Source organism: Phalacrocorax carbo, chromosome 3 (genome assembly GCF_963921805.1).
Source record: "Phalacrocorax carbo chromosome 3, bPhaCar2.1, whole genome shotgun sequence".
Taxonomy (NCBI): Eukaryota; Metazoa; Chordata; class Aves; order Suliformes; family Phalacrocoracidae; genus Phalacrocorax; species Phalacrocorax carbo.
The window spans coordinates 129,203,905-129,215,782 of NC_087515.1; the positions used below are offsets into that span (position 1 = coordinate 129,203,905).

Sequence of the window (11,878 nt, forward strand, 5' to 3'; positions counted from 1 at the left end):
TGGGAGGTCTCAGCCGGGAAGTAGGACCCTATTGTGGTGGACACTCTCCAGATGTACTAAAAATACAATCTCCACCCTGAAAGAGCCCGCGCTGTGGGTTATAATAAGGCACAACAGACAAACAGGTGGTTGGAGAGCAGAGACAGCCGTGCGGGAGAAAGCCCGAGCCCGGTGGTGACAATGCCTCTGAAGGACCTGAATAAGACCCTTATCTCTGCCCACGTGAAAAGCCTGTAGGAGGGCACCGGATCAGGTTTCCACACTCCCCATACACTCGCTGGATCTTTGTCTTGGCCACAATGCCCATCTTTCACCATTCCCGGTGGGGAGAAGGTTTTCCTGGCACAAAAACGTGGCGTGGACACACACGTAATTAGCCAGAAGGGGATGGGGACGGGCGTGGTAGGTGACCGTCTTTCCAGGACCTTGTCCTTTACACCGCAGGTCAGTTACCTGTAGAAACCAGACAGGAGAAAGTCGTTTATCTTTAACTTACCAGCTGGGACCCAGCCCGCGGTGATAGTGGGCCAGATGAATTAGGCGTGATGGATCTGAAACACAGTTTTGCATGATAAAAACCACCACGGTTATCCTCTAGCCGTAATTTGCAAAGGAGAAAAAAGGGAGTTTGCCCTCCCTGCCATTTTAGTGCTGGGTAGAGATAACCCACAAGTGGCTTGAGAGTTTTTCTGATAGTTTTTTACATTAGAAATTCAAGTCCTGCCTCATCTGGGAAACAATCTGGTAACTTAAGAAGGAGTGAAATTATACCATTAGAGAGGAAGCCAGCAACGGAGAGCTGTTTATACTGGCTGTGTGTGGCTTTTTCTTAATGTCCCTTTAACTCTAATGGCTTTGGAGAAAAGGATGGCTTTGACCCTGGTCACCCCATAGCCACTCATCTGGAGATGGGCAGCTCCCTGTTCTCTGAGAAGCCCAGCAGTGCCTCCAACAAAGCAAGGACTGGCGGTGATTGGGGCTAAATTAGAGACAACGGAAAAAATGAGAGAGACAAACTACCTTCAGGTTTCTTTATCCTTCAGAAAGAACGAAAAAAGACATGTCCGTGAAAGAGAAAAATCCTTTAAACTGTGGTGTTTCATCTTCAAGTTTTTCACATTCCCGTTTGTGGTGCCAGGACCTTGGGTCCTCCTGAGCCTTGCTGATGGCAGGGCTCGGCCAAGGCGGCCGGTGGCTCGGGCCGCCCACTGGTCATGGAGGGGGCTGGGGTGGGAGGCACCATCAGGGCCTTTCTGTTAGCAGATCTTGGCTGTTCGGGGGGAAAAATGCCCAGCACCAACCTCGCCTTGCAAAGTCAGGCATGTCACCTCATGGGCCCTCGCTGGCAGGACCTGGGGACACCTGCCACGGCACCATGGTCCTGGTGTCCTGGTGTCATTGACTCAGGAGCTCACGTTTCCACGTTGTCTGGGGTCCAAGGTGAGGAGCTCTGGGGTCAGCAGGACACTTGATGGTCATAGAATCATCAAGGTTGGAAAAGACCTCCAGGATCATCAAGTCCAACCGCCAACCCAACACCCCAAGGCCTCCCAAACCATGGCCCCAAGTGCCACGGCTGCACGGTGTTTGAACCCCCCCAGGGACGGTGGGGCGCTGCACATTTGGTCCTCTCCGAGCATGTGGGGGTGGCCCCAGAGGTGCACAGCCCCCACCAGCAGTTTCGGGAGGTCCCAGCAGAGGAGCTTGGCTCCTGGCCGGCGACCGTGGGCGAGCTGGTCTCCAAAACCATGAACAGGCAGGCTGGAGCGCTGCTCTCCGCAGGTGCTGACGCGTGTTGTGTGTTTCCAATGGCGCAGGCACGGAGGGTTGCGCTTACGATCGAGAGACATCTCCCCATCCTTTGGAAGAGGCACGTTTCAGCTGATACATTCACCATCGTGCAACTGTGACCGACCTCAACCACCCGCTGACGAAAGCGACTTTCTCTGAACCGCCTGGAGGGCTCTCCCCGTGGGCATTTGCCTCTTAGGTCATTGCATGTACTATTTTCCTCCGTGTGTCAATAATCAGACAGTGCCCCACCAAACTCGGCAATTTATGGGAGGTTTGACAAAAAAAAAAGAGACACGAAGGGAAAGCCAATACTCCCCGCTCCTGCTAAGTGTGCTGATCTTTTCTGATTGCCTCCCAAATGGTGTCATCGTCGCGTCACACGCTGATTGTTTCCTCTGATGCCCCTCGGTTTGCATGAAATAATGGGTGCAGAGGCTCCGGGGTCCCCTCGCGTGTGCCACGGAGGGGATTCCGCCTTCAAAAAACCCACCTTCTCAAAACACCGCTGTCTATCAGTGTCTGGTTGCCATCGTGCGTGACGTCGCCTGTCGTCCTGGGGGTGAGCGGCAAGGCGCGTCACGGGCGGGGGGTGCCCCGCCAGGAGGGGCGTCCCAGCGGCAGCAGGGCCGGGCCACCAGCCGCCGCCTCCCGGTGTTCCTGGCTCTGCGTCTCTTCAGGCCATTAAAACATTCCCCTTTACAAGCAGGGAATTCAGGGACGGCCATTGCTAGGCTTAGGTTAGCACCTCTGCATTCGTTTTCAGGAGGCGACTGCAGTTTTGTTTAAAATCAAGCGAAATAAGCAAGTTGTTTGTCTGGGGCTGGCGGCTCACCGCTCTCTGATCCTTGCTAGGCTTTTCTTCCATAGCTGCTTAGAAAATATTGTAATCAGTTCCAATCACTTGCGATTTTTTTTTTCCTTGGTGTTTAGGAATGTTATTTTTAGTGGAGGGAGCTGAGTGCCCTAATGCATCTATAAATATTTATCAAGGGTGATGAATGGAAAGGAGCGATAAACCCTGAAGCCAGCCCTCAGCTTTTCTTCCTGTCTGAACCGATACGCGGCCTCGGTTCTCGGTGGAAAGTGCTCACTGGGCACCTACAGCCCTTGGGGAGAGAGAAAATAAACACACGTGGTGGCCACAGATTTAGTTGAATATAAATATTGTGAATGAGCTGTCAAGAAGGAAAGGAAAGTGATGATAACCTGGTGCAGCGTGTTAGCTTTAGCCTGCCAAACACAGCGCGCTCGCAGGGATGGGGAAGGCTTCATGTGCGTTTTTCGGCTGAATTTGCTGAATTAGGACCTGCAGCGGCTTTGGCTGCGGCTACGGGCGGGTTCGAGCACTGAAAATAGGAATGTCTTGCGGATGGCAGTGCTCAGGGACCCGCTGGGGCGGCGAAGGCCGTCGGCAGCTGGTGGCATTACGGCTGCGCGGGCATCGGGGTCTTCCCGCTGACCAGAGGCGAGCGCGCACGGCGAGGCTTGCGTCGCGCCGGCGGGATCTCCTGGCACCTCGTGCGGCCAAGAACCTGGGGGTGCCCAGCCGAGCCCCCCCGGGTCCGGCGTCAGAGCTGCGGGTGTCCTCCGGGGACTGGGCGTCTGCACGGGCGGCGGTGCCGGAGGTGGGGGGAGGCGCCGCGGGCACCCCGGCGCGGTGGCGGGAGAGCCCCTGGCAGCCTGTGGGATGGCGGGGTGCAAATCGTTGCCTCCAGAGAGGTGCCAGTGCCCAAAACATGGCACAGAGCGGGAAGGAAGGGATGAATTCACATCTCCTGTAGCCGCCGGGGAAGCACGTTGCTCACGAAGCCTGGATCACAGGGGAGCATCACGTTTGCTGCTTTTTTCCTGTTATTACTCACCCTGCGACTTTCCTTTCTCACTTTTGCTACCACGATTGCCGGGAGGCAAAGCCTCCTGCCGCAGCCGCCACCTCGGCCGCGAGCATCTCTGCGAGCCTGCGGTCCGGCCGCAGCTGGAGGAGGCGCGGGTGGCACCGCCGGGACCTGCCACGGCCGCTCCGGCTGGCCGGGCACTCGGAGGGCAGGCGCCGGGGACGCCCACCCCGCGGGGCTCTTGCAGCCAGCGGTGCCGGTCGCAGGGACGGCGACAGCCCGGGGGGCGTCTGGGCTCGGTTCGGAAAACCCGGCGGGGTTTTGTACTGAGGCAGCCGGGATATCGTCTGTGCGTGTTAGATGTGACCCTGCGCACCAAAGCTCTGCATTACCTCACCCACGGTGCCATTTATTTTATCTGGGAAAGTGTTTTCACAGATGCTTTGTATTGTTGCAAGGCTGGGGCTGCAGGTTGGTGTTGGCTGCTGCCGGGAGGACGGCATTCGCCCGGCAAGCTGCCGCTGGCACGAGAGGAACCTGTGCCGCCCCGATGTAGAGGGTTCTGGAAAGGCCGTGGTCCTGCCGGCTCGGCTTTGGTAACGTGCACCCTGCAGCCAGCAAGAGCACCCAGGCGCCGGGAGCGGTGGGGAGCGATGGGGAGCGAGGGCAGCCGCTGGCCGGGGCCGGGCTGCTTGCGTGCATCGCCAAGGCCTGAGCTTAATTGCGCTTGTCCTCGTCAGCCTGCTGCCCGTGGCGTCGCTCTGCCGTCGGCTCCGAGGTTACGGGAGCGACGCCGCAGGGTCCCCGCGGCGGGGCGCGGCGATGCCCAGGAGAGCGTGGTTAGCGGGGCTGGCGGTGCCCTGGGCGGGCTGTGGCGACATGTCACCCAAGGGTGTCGTTTAGGGAGGCCACCACCGGTCCCCAGACCCTGTTGGTGCAGCCCAGCCGGCGCAGGCTGTCTGGCTGCCCCGGCGGCTGCCCTCGCCGTGCACCAGTCTGGCGCTGGGGTAGGCAGCGCGGGCTCAGAGCAGGGCTTGGGGCACGGGCTGGTCCAGCGGGGCCTGGGAAGCACCGGGACAAGCGCGGATTATGGGGTCCGAGCTGTGCCGTGGCCGTCAAGGGGGTTCCTGTGCCAGGCGGGATGCCCGGGACCATTTTGCACCCCAGTAACACCAGGCACCTCCTCCAGTAACAGGCTGGGGCATTGTGTAGGGGAAAATCCACCCCCCACCCCAGCTTGCCTAAGGGTAACTTTGAAACCTGCTTATGAACTTTTGTTTGCCTTTGGAATAATCGCCTTAAACCCCCCCGGGAGGAAGAGTTCAGGCTTTAATATGTGTCCCCAGGCTGTGTCCTGGCCCAGCCCCAGCGTGCGCGGGGGTTCCCGAGGCCGGTGGCACCGTGCTGGAAGGACCGGCCGCTCGCCCCAGCCCTTGCTCAGCTGCATCCCGGAGGCTGCCGGGGAAATGTGCCGGGGTCAGAGCCATGTGCGTGCACGTGTGCACGTGTGCACGTGCGTGTGTAAGCACCCACAGACACTGCAGGCAGCGTGTGGCGTGCCGGGGCTGCTCTCGGGAGATCTGCTGGGTCCCAGCACGCCTGCTGGAGCCTCCCTGCCCGTCTCCGCTGCCCCGCGTCTGCCCACAGCCCTGAGGCTGCCGGTAAAAAATAAATAACCACAGATACGGTTCTTTCCTTTCAAATTTGGGGGTTTATTTTATGCAACCGGATGGTCATTTTTTGTTACGAGCCAGCAATGGGAGTCACCAGCAAAGAGCGGGGCCGTATCCAGAGCCCGGGGAGGATGGCAAGGCCCCGTGCAGAGCCCCGCCGGGCACGGTGCTGCCAGAGCTGTGCCGGTACAGGCAGGGCAGGGGCCGTGGTGTCGGGCATTGCTGCTGAATCCTGGGGACAGGGCGCTGAGACAGGCCGTAGGGGAAGCGCTGCTGATTGCTCTCCGGTGACTTTGCCCTGTCTGCGCTGTAATTCCCTCGCCAGCACTGACCAAACCGCCTGCTGTCGCCCCGACAGCCTGCGACGCTGCTGGGTCCGGCACCGCTTCCGCAGCCGCCTCGCCCGGGTTTTCCTGGGAGAAAGACTCCGCTCCCGGGGGCGGCCGGTCCCCAGCGCGGGGCCGCTGCCTCGGTGGTGATGGGAAGGCCTGCCGGCGCTGCGGCGTAGCCACGGCGGCTGTAATTAAACCTCCTCTTCAATTCCCACTCGGGCTGAGCACGGGCTGGGGCAGAGCTGTGGGGCTCACGGTGCCTTGTCCCACCGGGCAGGGCTGGCCGGCAGCCCCCATCAGATTTGGGTTGCGATGAAACTTTGCCTTTTCCTTAGGGCAAAACCCGCCTGAGCGAAAAAGCAAAACGCCACCTAAAAATGTTTTCTCATGGGAAACTTACCCGGACAGAGCCATGTCCCTGCGTTGGCATCCCCAGCCGGTGCCGTGGTGCTGGGGTTAATGCCAGGAGAGGGGAACCCCCAGTTCTCGTGGGGTGGGGTGCAGTACGTCCCACAGCCGGCTGGTCTGTCGGCGGTGTGCGAAAGGAGGGCGGTGGCTTTGGCTGCTCGGAGGCTCCCCGAGCCCGGGCGGTGCCCCGGGGTGAGCACGGGAGCGAGCGGGAGCATCCCGGGGAGCGGTTGGCAAACCCGTGCTGGAGCCGATGCTGGAAGCATGGGGAATGTCTCTAACAGAAACCTGTAAACTGGAAGCCATGTTCTGTCATCTGCCAAATATTTAATAAATTCATCTCATCCCTATGCAGCGCCTTGTCCCTTCACCACGTGAAAAAAAGGAGAGATGTTCATGAAAAAGCAAAAAAAATCGGTTTTAATAGCAAACGACTGGTCCAAAGCAGGGTGCAGCACGAGCGCAGCTGCCGGCGCTTTGCCGCGGGTCCATACGGAGCGGCAGAGCCAGGAGATTACCCACATTTGTCATGGCCGCAGGTCACTGGGAGCAGACAGAGCTGCCTGTGTTCGGGGCCGCGGCGCCCGCCACATCTGTGCCATCAGCGCGGCGCCGGCGCCCCATCCCCACTGCCCCCGCCCCGCCAGATGTTCCCCCTCACTGCAAACCCTGCGAGCACATCTGGTGGAGGCAGAAAGGGCGAGGGCCAGGCTCGGAGGGCGGGCAGGCACCGGGGTGGGAGCATCCGCACTGGAGCCCCCATCCCCTCCCAACACAGCGTTAAAATCTCTACTGGGGGAGGTGGGGTTTGGGGTACCAGGTGCCAGACCCCCCCCAAAACGCCCCTGCCATGGTTGGGCTGTCATCACCCCTGCTCCCCCCAGACACGGAGCCGGTGATGGAGGGAGGCTCACGCCCCATCCAGCCCCGGTGCGCTGGGTTGGCGGTGGCTCGCAGCCCACACGGGCTCTCCCACAGGGATGCCCTGGTGCTGCCGGCCCCGACGGCGATGCCTCGCACCCACGCCCGGACCCTCTGCTGAGGGATCCCCCGGCTCCTGCCGTCCCCGGGCAGAGCCGCCAGTGGTGGAGGCCAGGCTCCGCATGTGGAGAGGAAACCTTAGCCCCAGGAATCCGCGGCTTTATGGGCACAGATGCATCCCCTCCACTTCCCGGCCCCAATTTGGCATGGTGCCGCCCAGCTCCAGGCACTCATTTGTCTTAGGGATTAGGTGTCTTGGTGGGAAAGACACAGACCCTTCCCATAGCAGAGGGGGCTGTCAGGGCTGGGGCGGCTTCGTGCTCCCCTCAGCCTAGTGCGAGGGAAGAGCGCGAGTGAGAAACCCCCAAGACCCCAGCGCAGCTTCGCAGGGGCGCTGCCGCACGCCCCGCTCCGCTGCCCCCGCACAAGCACGCTGCTGGGCTCGGCCTGCGGGCAGCTGCCCGGGCCCAGGACGGGCACCAGCCCCGGCAGAGCTCCTGCCTGGCCACGGCCAGCACCTCGCCGGCCATGCCGGGCAGCGGCACCGACCTCCAGCAGAGACCTGGCGACTGCCAACTGTGGCACAGGATGTGTTACCAGCTCTGCTCCCCATCCCACAGCCCCGGGGCAGCTCTGCTCCCCATCCCACAGCCCTGGGATGCCTCTGCTCCCCATCCCAGAGCCATGGAATGCCTCTGCTCCCCATCCCACAGCCCTGGGATGCCTCTGCTCCCCATCCCACAGCCCTGGGATGCCTCTGCTCCCCATCCCACAGCCCCGGGGCAGCTCTGCTCCCCATCCCACAGCCCTGGGATGCCTCTGCTTCCCATCCCACAGCCCCGGGGCAGCTCTGCTCCCCATCCCACAGCCCCGGGGCAGCTCTGCTCCCCATCCCAGAGCCATGGGATGCCTCTGCTCCCCATCCCACAGCCCTGAGATGCCTCTGCTCCCCATCCCACAGCCCTGGGATGCCTCTGCTTCCCATCCCACAGCCCCGGGGCAGCTCTGCTCCCCATCCCACAGCCCTGGAATGCCTCTGCTCCCCATCCCAGAGCCATGGGATGCCTCTGCTCCCCATCCCACAGCCCCAGGGTGCCTCTGCTTCCCATCCCACAGCCCCGGGGCAGCTCTGCTCCCCATCCCACAGCCCTGGGATGCCTCTGCTCCCCATCCCACAGCCCCGGGGCAGCTCTGCTCCCCATCCCACAGCCCTGAGATGCCTCTGCTTCCCATCCCACAGCCCTGGGATGCCTCTGCTCCCCATCCCACAGCCCTGGGGTGCCTCTGTTTCCCATCCCTGGTCAAGTGTGGGGAGACACCAATGGGTGCTGTGTCCCCCAAACCCATCAGCAGTGCCCAGGACCACCCAGAGACAGAGGTGGCTTTTGGTGGCAGTGTGCTGGTGCCATTCATGTCCCCTTCCCTGTCCCCCACCAACTGCTCCCTCCCACCCTGCACTGGGGGGGGCATGGAGGCAGCACACCCCTTGCCCTAAATAGCTGTATTTAACTGTCCATCACCATCCCCCCCGGGGGGGGAGGGGGAACAGGTGCACCCCCACCCTGTCTGGCACCCCTCAGAGACCCCAAGAGCACAGCCGGTGCGCTTGGAACATTGTCCCTGCTTGCGGCGGAGAGGATTTTTTTACCTCATTCCCCACATCCCCCCTTCTCCCACGAAGCCCCCACCAAGGAAGGTCCCTATCACCCACCACCTCCCACTCGCAGGGACCAGCCCCACAGCCCTGGGACCCCCACCCAGGGACCCCACGCTGCCGGGCTGAGCCCCGCCTGCACGGCGGCTGCCTGCGGGCACGGGGAGCCCAAGGTAGGACGTGGCACAAGGGCTGCGTCAGCCCCTGCTCACTCGTGGAGTGCTCACGCTCCCCCACGCACTGCCGGCCCGCTCGTCTGCGTGCCTGTGTGCGCACGTGTGCCTGCACGCTCACCCACGCGCCGTGAGCTCACCCACCCGCGCCGTCAGGCCTGTGCACGCTCACAGCTGGCCCTCGTGTGTGCACAGTCCCACGGCCCCCGTGGGCAGGGTCCCCACGGGGTCATGCACGAGCGTGCACACACACACGTACGTGTGTTCACAGACGCGGACGCGCGTCGAAACTGACGCGTGCAGCAGCACGTGAGCTCTTGCACACACAGGGCACCGTGCTCGGTGCCGGTTCCCCCGCGCCGCCTGTGCCCCCGCATCCCCGGCGTCCCCAGGTCCCTGCCTGCACCCACCCTGTGCTGCCCACACACCTGCCAGCCGCCACCTGGGGACACCGAGCCACCGCTTCGGTCCTTTCCCAGTGCTCCCAGCAGCTGCCTCCGCGCTGGGCAGCATGGCATGGGTGGGGGGACCCACGGTGGGGTCTCTGCGTACGCTGAGCTGCTGCCAGGCACAGCCCCCACACCACGTCCCCGGGGGCGGGGAGGGTCCCCCGCCTGCCCCGCGCCCCTTCCCAAGGAGATGTGGGTGCTGTGCTGAGGGGGCTGCGGGTGCTGTGTGCGGACACGGGGGACCTGCTTGCAGGCTGCAGCCAGGGTGCCTGTGCAGTGGCACCTGTGTCCCTGTCCCCGTCCCCTGCCCCTCGGCTTGTCCTACAGGTGATACCATTTTCACACCTCATTAGTGCCATATTTAAACCCAATTACTCCCAGCCCCAGTGGGGGGGATCAGCTCCTGCTCAGCATGGGGCAGCAGATGGGCTCAGCCCCAGGGAGACCCTGTGCATCCCAGAGAGACCCCAGGGTCTCTATGTGCCCCATGGAGACCCTAGGGATCCCATGCACCCCACAGAGACCCCATGTGCCCCATGGAGACCCCAGGGACCCCATGCGCCCCGCAGAGATCTCATGTGCCCCATGGAGTCCCCAGGGATCCATGCACCCCACAGAGACCCCATGTGCCTCACGGAGACCCCAGGGTCTCTGTGGACCCCAAGGAGACCTCAGGGACCCCATGTGCCCCCAGGGAGAGCCCAGGGAACCCGTGAGCCCCACAGCCGGGCTCAGACCTGGGTGCCTCTCCCCCCCCCACAGGACCCCCTCTGGGCCCTGCTCGGGGGGCAGGGGCATGGCAGCGGGGCATGCAGGGTGGGCAGGGGGGTCCCATGGGTGCTGGAGCTGGGGGCCACTGCCCCAATTTGGGGGGGTAAGGCCAGCTGTGGCTGGCCCCACGTCTACACGGCTCAGACAGCTGCAGCCCCCTCCACCAGGGCAGCCCCCAGTGTGGTCCCCTGGGACGTGGGGCACGGTCAGGGGCACCCTGCCTCCCCCCACGCAGTGTCAGGGGCCTCGGTGTCAGCGCCTGACCCAAGGGCCGGGGCTGCTCCTCGTTTGCACCATTTAATGGCCACCCTGGGCCTCATCGGCCGTTCCAGCTCCATCCATCACGAGGGAATTGGTTCCTCCACTCTGCTACAAGCTGTTGGTGTGACCCATGCCCTGCCCTTCCTCCCAGCCCTCCTCCTCCTCCCTGCCCCACACGCCCCACAGCCCGCTCCCACCCATGATTTATGGGGGAGGAAGGGGAGCGCCGAGCACGGTTATCGGTGGGCATCGCAGGGCAAACACCGCGCCGGTGTGGGACGTGGGGGGTGCGGCTGCGGGTGCCATGGAGCCCCCTCCTCACTGCGCCCGCCCGTGGCACACGGACACACCCGCTGCCTCGCACACGCGTGTCCTGCACAGATACACCCCCATGGGACACACGCTGTGTCCCACTGGGGACAGGCCACCGCCACGTGCTCCCAGTGCCACCAGTGCCCCCACACCCCCAGGCAGCCCCAGCAGCGCCTGCACCCCAGCTCCCCGCGCCCCACACCTGCTGCCTTGCCCCGTGCCAGGGGGTGGCACAAGCCCTGGTGGCACCTGGGGACACAGCCCCACTGCAGCCACGCAGGGTGTCTCCGAGACCCTGCCAGCATCCTTCTGCCACAGGCATGGCGCTGGGTTGGGGACGCCCAGGCAAGGGACTGGGGCACACGGGGTCAGTCCTGGCCCCCCCGCCGTGCATCGGGACGCCGAGACCATCGGCCATTTCTGTGGGCTTGTGCAGAAATTTGGCAGCAATTACATAACGAGGAGCCATCGGTCCTGAAAACAAGGTCAGGCGGGAGGCGGCGGGGGGGAGGGGGAAGGACTGGCTGGCGGCTGGTCCCCGCCGTGAGGCTGCGGCAACAGGAGCGGCACTGCGGGAGCCGCATGCCGGCAGTGGCACCGACACGGCACGGGATGCTGGTGATGCTCAGCCACAGGAGTGCTGCGAGCACAGGGGTCCTCTGGCTGTGGTGGCATCACATCTGTGCCCCTTGGGGTCCCTCTGGCCATGGTGGCGTCACACCTGCATCCCTTGGGGTCCCTCTGGCCATGGCGGTGTCACGCCTGCGTCCCCACAGCTCCATGGGCTGGTCCCCATCCGCAGAGTGGGGCTCTCAGCTTTGCTTAGTCTGGGGGTGCTCAGACCCAGACAGAGGGACTCTAAAATGGACCAAACCCACCCCCCCCGAGCAGAGGCAGGGGGACCCACGGGGTGCGGGCAGCAACAGAAGCCACCCCGAGCGCGGTGATGGCCGGGCTGGCAGCATCGCCAAGGAGCAGGGGGCAAACATGGGCCCCCACCGTGGTGCCTCTGCCTCTTCTCGGGGGACCCCTCCCCACCATCATGGCCGCTGCTGCCCTCACCACCCCAACATCACCCCACGCAGCCACCGGAGCCTGCGGTGAGCGCCGCCAGGGCAGCGTGTCAAGCTCCTTGAACCTTGCACCCCCTCGGCTCCGTGGGAGCGGTGATGCCCCCACCCTGGGCCGCCGCATTGGTGAGGCCACTTGCCAGCCCGGCACATCGCGGCGCGGCT

General features: G+C 63.4%; 1 protein-coding gene across 9 annotated transcripts in view; it reads left to right on the plus strand.

The window, feature by feature from the left end:
• DTNB (dystrobrevin beta) overlaps positions 1-6,392 on the plus strand; it is a 217,857-nt gene extending 211,465 nt beyond the window's left edge. For all 9 annotated transcript variants that reach the window (XM_064448417.1, XM_064448409.1, XM_064448410.1 and 6 more), the window contains one exon: positions 1,818-6,392. The gene's annotated coding sequence lies outside the window, so the exon portion shown is untranslated. The remainder of the gene's footprint in view (positions 1-1,817) is intronic.
• Positions 6,393-11,878: the final 5,486 nt, after the last annotated feature.